This window comes from Polyodon spathula, chromosome 42 (assembly GCF_017654505.1).
Source record: "Polyodon spathula isolate WHYD16114869_AA chromosome 42, ASM1765450v1, whole genome shotgun sequence".
NCBI lineage: Eukaryota > Metazoa > Chordata > Actinopteri > Acipenseriformes > Polyodontidae > Polyodon > Polyodon spathula.
Window position 1 is genome coordinate 1871815 of NC_054575.1, and position 10734 is coordinate 1882548.

At 38.3% G+C, this 10734-nt stretch overlaps 1 protein-coding gene across 1 annotated transcript in view; it reads left to right on the forward strand.

The window, feature by feature from the left end:
• Positions 1 to 10472: 10472 nt before the first annotated feature.
• Positions 10473 to 10734, forward strand: part of LOC121305258 (protein-glutamine gamma-glutamyltransferase K-like) — a 28320-nt gene continuing 28058 nt past the window's right edge. Inside the window, exon 1 of the mRNA XM_041236816.1 lies at positions 10473 to 10699. The gene's annotated coding sequence lies outside the window, so the exon portion shown is untranslated. The remainder of the gene's footprint in view (positions 10700 to 10734) is intronic.

Sequence of the window (10734 nt, forward strand, 5' to 3'; positions counted from 1 at the left end):
ACTATCAGCAAACCTGTTCTAGATCAGCTTAAATGTCTTGACAGATCTGAAACAAAAACACATTGGAAACGTGAATAAATGGCAGGTTATCAAAGGTGCCCATACATTAATGATTTAGATTCTGGTATAGTAAGCAAACTTGTTAAATTTGCAGACGACACAAAAGTAGGAGGAGTGGCAAACACTGTTGCAGCAGCAAAGGTCATTCAAAATGATCTAGACAAGATTCAGAACTGGGCAGACACATGGCAAATGACATTTAATAGAGAAAAGTGTAAGGTACTGCACGCAGGAAATAAAAATGTACATTATAAATATCATATGGGAGATACTGAAATCGGAGAAGGAATCTATGAAAAAGACCTAGGAGTTTTTGTTGACTCAAATGTCTTCATAGACAATGTGGGGAAGCTATAAAAAAGGCTAACAAGATGCTCAGATACATTGTGAAAAGTGTTGAATTTAAATCAAGGGAAGTAATGTTAAAACTGTACAATGCACTTGTAAGACCTCATCTTGAATATTGTGTTCAGTTCTGGTCACCTCGCTATAAAAAAGATATTGCTGCTCTAGAAAGAGTGCAAAGAAGAGCGACCAGAATTATTCCGGGTTTAAAAGGCATGTCATATGCAGACAGGCTTATAGAATTGAATCTGTTCAGTCTTGAGCAAAAAAGACTATGCGGCAATCTGAGTCATTCGAAATTACAAAAGGTATTGGTCAGCCAAAGTGTTTTTATATTAAGTTCCAGCGCCATCTAGTGTACAGCAAGCATAATGCCAGCAAAACAAACTTGTTCCAAAGTGGTAGATCAGTAGGTGGCATTGGCTCTTCTATAAAGATACTTTGGCTGATCTAGCCTGTATTACACATGTCTACAGCAGGCAACTAGACCTGAAGAACAGACTCCAAAGTCAAAGCATCATAAAACTGAATTATGAAAAACAATATTAATAAAACACTGTTTTATTCAGAATGGTTGTAAACATGAACAGGATTGTGTGTGTGTGTGTGTGTGTGTGTGTGTGAATAAATGAAGAATAAAATAAAATGGAGTATTTCCTTTCTGGGAAACGCAGAACTCTGTTCAGTTCAGTTATGGCAAGCTGCTCTCTCTTCACAAGTTTCCTAGTGCGCTTGTTCCAACCTGACTCATGAGAGTTACTTCATGAGAACATCCAGCAGAGCCAAATCTTAAGAAAACAATCATATGTAACTGAATTTCTTAACTAAATAAACAAAGATTCATGAGGCAATGATAACTCGTTTCATTAAAGAAACAGACAGAAAGACAAACAAACAAACACACACAGGCAGGGCCCCACAATCCTGTTCAGTTTGTAAGCTGTGGTAACTTTATTGATTAATGATATTGTATCAGACAATTCTACTTTTATCATTATTGAATTACACAATTTATTATTGATTAAATTAAAGATTATTCTTATGAGATGATAGTCAATACATGATTGCATGCAATAGTTATTCAAGATACAGAAACATTTATTGCAAACTATTCTTCTAGTCGAACAAAGGTAATTAGCCATTAACTTCAATTGAAATAAATGTAGTCCCCTCCAAGCTAAAGAAGAGCGACCCGAATTATTCCGGGTTTAAAAGGCATGTCAGCTTCAACAGCATTACTGGGGAGTTGATTCCAGACCCTCACGATCCTCTGTGTAAAAAAGTGCCTCCTATTTTCTGTTCTGAATGCCCCTTTGTCTAATCTCCATTTGTGACCCCTGGTCCTTGTTTCTTTTTTCAGGCTGAAAAAGTCCCTTGGGTCAACATTGTCAAATACCTTTTAGTATTTTGAATGCTTGAATCAGATCGGCGCATCGTTTTCTTGGTTCAAGACTGAACAGATTCAATTCTTTTAGCCTGTCTGCATATGACATGCCTTTTAAACCCGGAATAATTCTGGTCGCTCTTCTTTGCACTCTTTCTAGAGCAGCAATATCTTTTTTATAGCGAGGTGACCAGAACTGAACACAATATTCAAGATGAGGTCTTATTAGTGCATTGTACAGTTTTAACATTACTTCCCTTGATTTAAATTCAACACTTTTCACTATATATCAAAGCATCTTGTTAGCCTTTTTTTTATAGCTTCCCCTCATTGTCTAGATGAAGACATTTCTGATTCAACACAAACTCCTAGGTCTTTTTCATAGATTCCTTCTTCAATTTCAATATCTCCCATATGGTATTTATAATGCACATTTTTATTTCCTGCATGCAGTACCTTACACTTTTCTCTATTAAATGTCATTTGCCATGTGTCTGCCCAGTTCTGAATCGTGCCTAGATCATTTTGAATGACCTTTGCTGCTGCAACAGTGTTTGCCACTCCTCCTACTTTTGTGTCGTCTGCAAATTTAACAAGTTTGCTTACTATACCAGAATCTAAATCATTAATGTAGATTAGGAATAGCAGAGGACCTAATACTGATCCCTGTGGTGCTCCACTGGTTACCTCGCTCCATTCTGAGGTTTTTCCTCTAATCAGTACTTTCTGTTTTCTACATGTTAACCACTCCCTAATCCATGTAGAACATAAGAACATAAGAAAGTTTACAAACGAGAGGAGGCCATTCAGCCCATCTTGCTCGTTTGGTTGTTAGTAGCTTATTGATCCCAAAATCTCATCAAGCAGCTTCTTGAAGGATCCCAGGGTGTCAGCTTCAGACCCTCACAATTCTCTGTGTAAAAAAGTGTCTCCTATTTTCTGTTCTGAATGCCCCTTTTTCTAAACTCCATTTGTGACCCCTGGTCCTTGTTTCTTTTTTCAGGCTGAAAAAGTCCCTTGGGTCGACACTGTCAATACCTTTTAGAATTTTGAATGCTTGAATTAGGTCGCCACGTAGTCTTCTTTGTTCAAGACTACATGCGTTTCCTTGAATCCCTACTGCATTCTTGAGAATTAATCTTTTATGTGGGACTTTGTTGGAAATCTAAATAAATCATGTCATATGCTTTGCAATTATCCATTGTCAATTTTGCATCCTCAAAAAAATCAAGCAGGTTAGTTAGACACGATCTCCCTTTCCTAAAACCATGCTGACTGTCTCCCAGGATACTGTTACCATATAGGTAATTTTCCATTTTGGATCTTATTATAGTTTCCATAAGTTTACTTATAATAAAGTCAGGCTTATTGGTCTGTAGTTACCTGGTTCAGTTTTGTTTCCCTTTTTGTGGATCGGTATTACGTTTGCAATTTTCCAGTCTGTCGGTACCACCCCTGTGTCAAGAGACTGCTGCATGATCTTGGTTAGCGGTTTGTAAATTACTTCTTTCATTTCTTTGAGTACTATTGGGAGGATCTCATCCGGCCCAGGGGATTTGTTTTTTTTAAGAGCTCCTAGTCCCTTTAACACTTCTGCCTCGGTTATGCTAAAGTTATTTAAAACTGGATAGGAACTGGATGACATGTGGGGCATGTTGTCAGTTTGTAAAAACTTGTGAAAAGTAATCATTTAATATATTTGTGAAAAGTGAAAAATAATCTTTTAATATATTTGCTATTTTTTTTTCTATTTTTTTTTCTTCATCTATGATTTTGCCATTTGTATCTCTTAGACATTTTACTTCTTACTTGAATGATGTTGGCCATATTTTAAACATTCCCAGATAATTACCTGTACCGAACCTTAACTGACAAATTCCAGATGCAACCGAAAAATAGTTTGCAATTCCTTCCTGGTGGGCATGCCAGCGTGGGAGGCTGTGTGGTCAGTGGTTAACGACACAAGCTCCTAACTAGGAGGTCCCCGGTTCAAATCCCAGTTCAGCCACTGACTCACTGTGTGTGACTCTGAGCAAGTCACTGAACCTCCTTGTTTTGCGTCTTTGGGGTGAGGTGTTGTTGTAAGAGACTCTGATGCATAGTTCACACACCCTAGTCTTGTATCTTGTAAAGCACTTTGGTCCATTATATAAAGATTACTATTACATTCTAACAGAGTTTAGTTTCACTGAAGACAGACAGAATGCCCCACAATGCTGTTCGGTTTGACACTACAGTATAACATCATCAGTGTTAGTCTACTACATTTTCTGTGCTCTCTTATTATTATTTGTTTATTCAGCAGATGCCTTTATCCAAGGCAATTTACAGAGACTAGCATGTGTAAATGATGAACCGGCTGCACAGTCAAGAATAAGAAGCCTGACACGAAAGACAGAGCACAAGGAGGTGGAGTGACTTGCTCAGGGTCACACGAGTCAGTGAGTGAGCCAGGATTTTAACCAGGGACCTCCTGCTTACAAGCCCTTTTCTTTAACAAAGTCAGGGAGGAGAGAAAAGTGGAAGAATAGAGTTGGAAATTAACGGATAAAAGAATTTTAAAAAAGGAAGGAGAGGAAAAGGAAGAGAAGGCGGCAGTGAGGTAAAAGAAGGATCAAAAAGAAGAAGGGAGGGAGATGGGTGTGATGTCAATGGAAGAGCCCCGCCTTGACCCTCTGTGGGCTAGGCTGTGATGATGTCATCTCTCTGTTGTTGAAAACTGTCAACCTCAGCACTGCATCAAAAGAACAGTGATTACCAGATGGTTTGTTTACCATCCATCCCTCGTCGCTGTGGCAACGCATACAAGACAGAACCTGCACTTTCACAGACAGACTGAGCACTACAATCCTGCTCAGTTTGACAACATAACAAACCACTTTAATGACTCTAACCTGGCTGAACACAGACACCAAGAAGGAAGTGTGTTGTAGGGTTAAACTGAACAGGATTGTGGGGCTCTGTCTGTGTAACTTTCTTCCTTCTTCCAAATTAAAGGGCATTGTATTTTTCCTTCTCTCTCTCTCTCACACACACACACTTCTCCTTCTCCCCCACGGTCACACCACACCGCTTTTTTTTTGCACAGACACACCCAGTTCATCACGGTGCCACACAAGAAAAGCGTTCAGAAACAGGGTGAGGTGACAGCTATTCATTTCAAGTATTTCAGCTATTTCAACATTGCCTCACTCTGCAACAGCCTAGCGTTTCCTAGGAAGAGCGCAGGCTGAGAATTCAAAAGCACAATTGCAAAACAACATGCTGCAGTTTGACAATGGCTGAGAATTCAGCTAATCCTATAAAAAAAAAAATATCCCACGGTAAAAAAAAAAAACATTCTACTGAAGCACAGTGGAAGCGTGGCAAAGCACAGAAAAAAACAACAAAAAAACAAAACAAAACGTGTTAAGCCAGCTCTTATAAAAGTTTCCCAAAAAAGCTGCTTTTTGTTTTAATGCTCTGGAACGCTATACCATCTTTTATTAAATCTCGATTAAACCATGTTTTTATAATATTGCCTTTTGTTAATATTAGCATGTTCTAGTTTTGTTGTTACTTCTGCTTTTAATAATTGCACTTTAATTTTGTTTCTGTGTTTTAGTCTGCTTCTAAAGCGCTTTTGAGCATTACTGCACATGAATTGAATAAAGATTTATTATTATTATTATTATTATTATTATTATTATTATTATTAATAATAATAATAATAATAAATAATAATAATAATAAAGCATAGGGAAGCATTGTAAAGCACAGAGAGGTCTGGTAAAGCACAGGGAAGCATTGTAAAGCACAGAGAGGTCTGGTAAAGCATAGGGAAGCATTGTAAAGCACAGAGAGGTCTGGTAAAGCATAGGGAAGCATTGTAAAGCACAGAGAGGTCTGGTAAAGCATAGGGAAGCATTGTAAAGCACAGAGAGGTCTGGTAAAGCATAGGGAAGCATTGTAAAGCACAGAGAGGTCTGGTAAAGCATAGGGAAGCATTGTAAAGCACAGAGAGGTCTGGTAAAGCACAGGGAAGCATTGTAAAGCACAGAGAGGTCTGGGAAAGCATAGGGAAGCATTGTAAAGCACAGAGAGGTCTGGTAAAGCACAGGGAAGCATTGTAAAGCACAGAGAGGTCTGGTAAAGCATAGGGAAGCATTGTAAAGCACAGAGAGGTCTGGTAAAGCACAGGGAAGCATTGTAAAGCACAGAGAGGTCTGGTAAAGCATAGGGAAGCATTGTAAAGCACAGAGAGGTCTGGTAAAGCATAGGGAAGCATTGTAAAGCACAAAGAGGTCTGGTAAAGCACAGGGAAGCATTGTAAAGCACAGAGAGGTGTGTTAAAGCATAGGGAAGCATTGTAAAGCACAGAGAGGTCTGGTAAAGCATAGGGAAGCATTGTAAAGCACAGAGAGGTGTGACAGAGCATATTAAAACCATGGCAAACCAGGGTAAGCTGGTACATGGGGAAAAGCAGCCGGAAACTGCAAAAACAGAGTTTAAATGTGATACAGTTGAATAAGGATAAAACGAGGGAGGAAAAAACATTTCTGAATTGAACACATGTTCTAAATTTACTAGATGAAAAACATATCTGACCTCAAACACAATCTTCATTACTGGAAAGGAAGACGTAAATGAAAGGCAAGGGAATTCATTATTCATCTGCCGAATTGCCAATATTTGGAAATTGTTATGTTGAGACTTGATCTGTCACACTGCAGTTTTGCATGTAACTGAAAAAACATCTTATCAAATTGTGATGAAACGGGGTATGAACATCACTTTGCTAAAGTTATTGAGAATATAAGACTGTCGCGATACATGGACGTGTCTGTGTGTGTATGTTTGTATGTATATGTATTCTGTCCGACTGTGTGTGTTATGTTTCATGTATCTTGAGCGCATTAGACATTGTTCCACATATTGTAAATTAGTTATTTAATGTGCTGTACCACTGCATTTGTGTACCAATCTAGACCCATTAAACTATTCGTTGTCATTTCTTAATCTGTACTATTGAATTATGTACATATTTTTGATATACGTCATGGACACTGACTTTTCCATCACTGCATTGTAATTTCCAGTCATATATGTTATACTATAAGAATTGCATATAATTCTATAAGACTTCAGCGCTTCGAAATTCGCGAATTAAACCGTGGGGACGACCCCCCCCCCCCCCCCCCCCCCCCCCACCCCCATTACGCGTACGCGCTGACGAAGACATGACAAAAGTACTGTTTCGTGTGGAAAAAGACACACAAAACTTGAGTCGTGTGTGGTCAAGTTAATATATAAGATCGTAAATTTTTTTATTAGCGAGGAATTTTTAAAAAAAAAAAATAAATAATGAAAATATTAATAAGAAATCTGTAGCAGCAGCATAGCCTATATTACCCGCTTGTTTTGCCTCATCTACACAGCGTAGACGCCTTGCCCACTAAATATCAATTGGTCAAGCAGGGCTTAGGTCGGCCAGAGTGTTCCCGGTTCGCTGCTCACCAGTCTGACCAGGCACCTGTGCGCTTGCCTTTAAAGTGCCCCAGAGCCAACGCTGCAGCTCTGAGGTTAGCTGTTTATAGTAGCGTCTTCTACAAAGCGACAGACAGTGTGCAGAAAAATAAATTAAAGCAACCGAATGTGGTGTTCCAAATAAACCAAATAACATGCTGAGGCCAGTTAATAATATGCTTTGGTTTTATTATAAATATGGGTTGTTTGATTTATAAATGAACATGTTTAATTTGGGATATGGCAGGGCTAAACTTCCTTCCCTGTAATTGAAAGGCATGCACAGTGTACTACCTGTACAAATCAAGCACTATGACTTCTATAGGAATCTAAACGAATCCCACGAGTTTTTAAACAAATCCTATACGAGTTTATATCAAATACGATATTAAATGCGTCTTACCCAGCTTTGGTCTAAAGGAATCCCATGACAATTGTACTGTGCGTTTTATTTCAACTTCTGAAGGAGTTCCAATAGGAATTCTTACAAAACTTTTTTTTTTTTTCCAACCAGATTTTAATTAATTATAAAAATTTAAAAAAAAACTAACAAATGAAATACTAAATTATACACCCCTGCTTTCTCAATGATTGATGTAGATAAACAGGATGCCATTGCTATGCAAACTTTTATTAATCATCTTGCTTTTCTTCCAACAGTGATGAAATATCAGTAGATTAAAGCCAGGTGTTCGTGTTGTTACCTGTAATCTCAGGACGCATTAAACAAGGCAGTGTATATCAAATAAAACAGCTGTATTGTGGCTCTCATCCTCTCCACCTCTGCAACAGCTTTGCTTGTGTAACATCATATTAAATTGGCCTTTCCCTTTTTTACGCTTCTGTTTATGACCCCACCGGCAAGAAGAATGCATTATAAACATGATTCATTTTGATATATAACGTAATGATTAACCAAGGTGTTTAAAAAACAAAACCAAAAAAAACAAAACTCACAATGAGATCATTGTCTGTTTTTTGGCAATGATATTAAGAACATAAGAACATAAGAAAGTTTACAAATGAGAGGAGGCCACTCGGCCCATCTTGCTCGTTTGGTTGTTAGCAGCTTATTGATCCCAGAATCTCATCAAGCAGCTTCTTGAAGGATCCCAGGGTGTCAGCTTCAACAACATTACTGGGGAGTTGGTTCCAGACCCTCACGATTCTCTGTGTAAAAAAGTGCCTCCTATTTTCTGTTCTGAATGCCCCTTTGTCTAATCTCCATTTGTGACCCCTGCTCCTTGTTTCTTTTTTCAGGCTGAAAAAGTCCCTTGGGTCAACACTGTCAATACTTTTTAGAATTTTGAATGCTTGAATTAGGTCGCCACGTAGTCTTCTTTGTTCAAGACTGAACAGATTCAATTCTTTTAGCCTGTCTGCATATGACATGCCTTTTAAGCCCGGAATAATTCTGGTTGCTCTTCTTTGCACTCTTTCTAGAGCAGCAATATCTTTTTTATAGCGAGGTGACCAGAACTGCACACAATATTCAAGATGAGGTCTTACTAGTGCATTGTACAGTTTTAACATTACTTCCCTTGATTTAAATTCAACACTTTTCACAATGTATCCGAGCATCTTGTTAGCCTTTTTTATAGCTTCCCCACATTGTCTAGATGAAGACATTTCTGAGTCAACAAAAACTCCTAGGTCTTTTTCATAGATTCCTTCTCCAATTTCAATATCTAAATCATTAATGTAGATTAGGAATAGCAGAGGACCTAATACTGATCTCTGTGGTACACCGCTGGTTACCACACTCCATTCTGAGGTTTTTCCTCTAATCAGTACTTTCTGTTTTCTACATGTTAACCACTCCAAAACACTCTTTTGTGCAGGACTTTGTCAAAAGCTTTCTGGAAATCTAAATAAAACATGTCATATGCTTTGCAATTATCCATTATCGATGTTGCATCCTCAAAAAAATCAAGCAAGTTAGTTAGACACGATCTCCCTTTCCTAAAACCATGTTGACTGTCTCCCAGGACCCTGTTACCATATAGGTAATTTTCCATTTTGGATCTTATTATAGTTTCCATAAGTTTGCATGTAATAGAAGTCAGGCTTACTGGTCTGTAGTTACCTGGTTCAGTTTTGTTTCCCTTTTTGTGGATCGGTATTACGTTTGCAATTTTCCAGTCGGTCGGTACCACCCCTGTGTCAAGAGACTGCTGCATGATCTTGGTTAGCGGTTTGTAAATAACTTCTTTCATTCTATTCTAAAAAGGTAGGAGGGCAGGTAAACAAAATAAATATGATTTTAAACTTAACTCTCATCACTGCAACGGGTTAGATTTTACAATGACTATAATGGTAATTTGACTTTTTAAATAGTGTAGCTTTTTAAAAAAAAAAGTTGGATTTAAGTTCCTTATACAATTTTATACCTAAATTGATCTTCATCTGTTTAAAATAATTTAAAAAATTCAGATTAGGCAAATTATGAGTTCAGTTAAGGGTTCAATTATGTGATTGAGTGCTTGGTTGGATCAAAAGCCAGTAGAGCAGTGTTCCTCCAGGACCAGGGTTGGGTCAATTCAGTTCCCTGGTATGGTCGGAAGACCTCCTGACCCCGCATCGGAGAATCCAACCATGACCTCATCTAACGACCCTGCATGCCTTTAACAGCGCTGTGTCAAAACAGCCTGCCATGCATACAACTGCAACATTAAAATTATTATTATTAACAGATGTGGCTGGCAGACGGAGCTCAGCAGTCCTGTTTAGTTTGACAATACAATATCTTTCCTTTACTACATTGCTGCATTCTTCCAAGCACTGTCTGTCTGTCTGCAGCTTTATATATAATTAAACTATGGGAGATGGTGCACAGACACCAATAAGAAGGAGTTATAGTGTCAGACTGAACAGGACTGTAGGACACCCCGTCTGCAACTTTAAAACCCAATGTCTTTCTTTCTTTCTTTCTTCTCCTGTCTCTGGTCTCATCTTAAAAAGTCGTCGATGCAGGAAGTGGGTGTGGATATTAACTAATCTGAAAGCAGATAAAATTTTCAAGCCAGGCAGCTACTGACCGACCGGCGTGAATCCCCCCCCCCCCCAAAAAAAAACACCCACACCCTGGTACAGTTACATGTCAAACTTACATTCCCTCCCGCCCCTTTTTAAATTAGCTCTGCCCTAGTTAAAAAAAAGTCCTTTAAAATGAGTGCCTCGCGTATTTAGAAAGAGCACACAACATAAAACAAGCGCAGAGCTCTGAACTCACAGCTTGTCAACTTGCAAAGAGCGTTTTTGGGGATAGAAGAAAGGAGTTTTTGCTTGCTGCTCAGCTATTTTTTGCCACTGAAATCGTCTTTATTTTTCAAGGCTCAGAGGCTACCTTGCTTTGCTGTTTATTTATTGTTTTGAAAGATAAGAACTAGAACTTCAAAACTGAAAGTAAGTATCTATCTTCTATCTATTTATTTATTTAA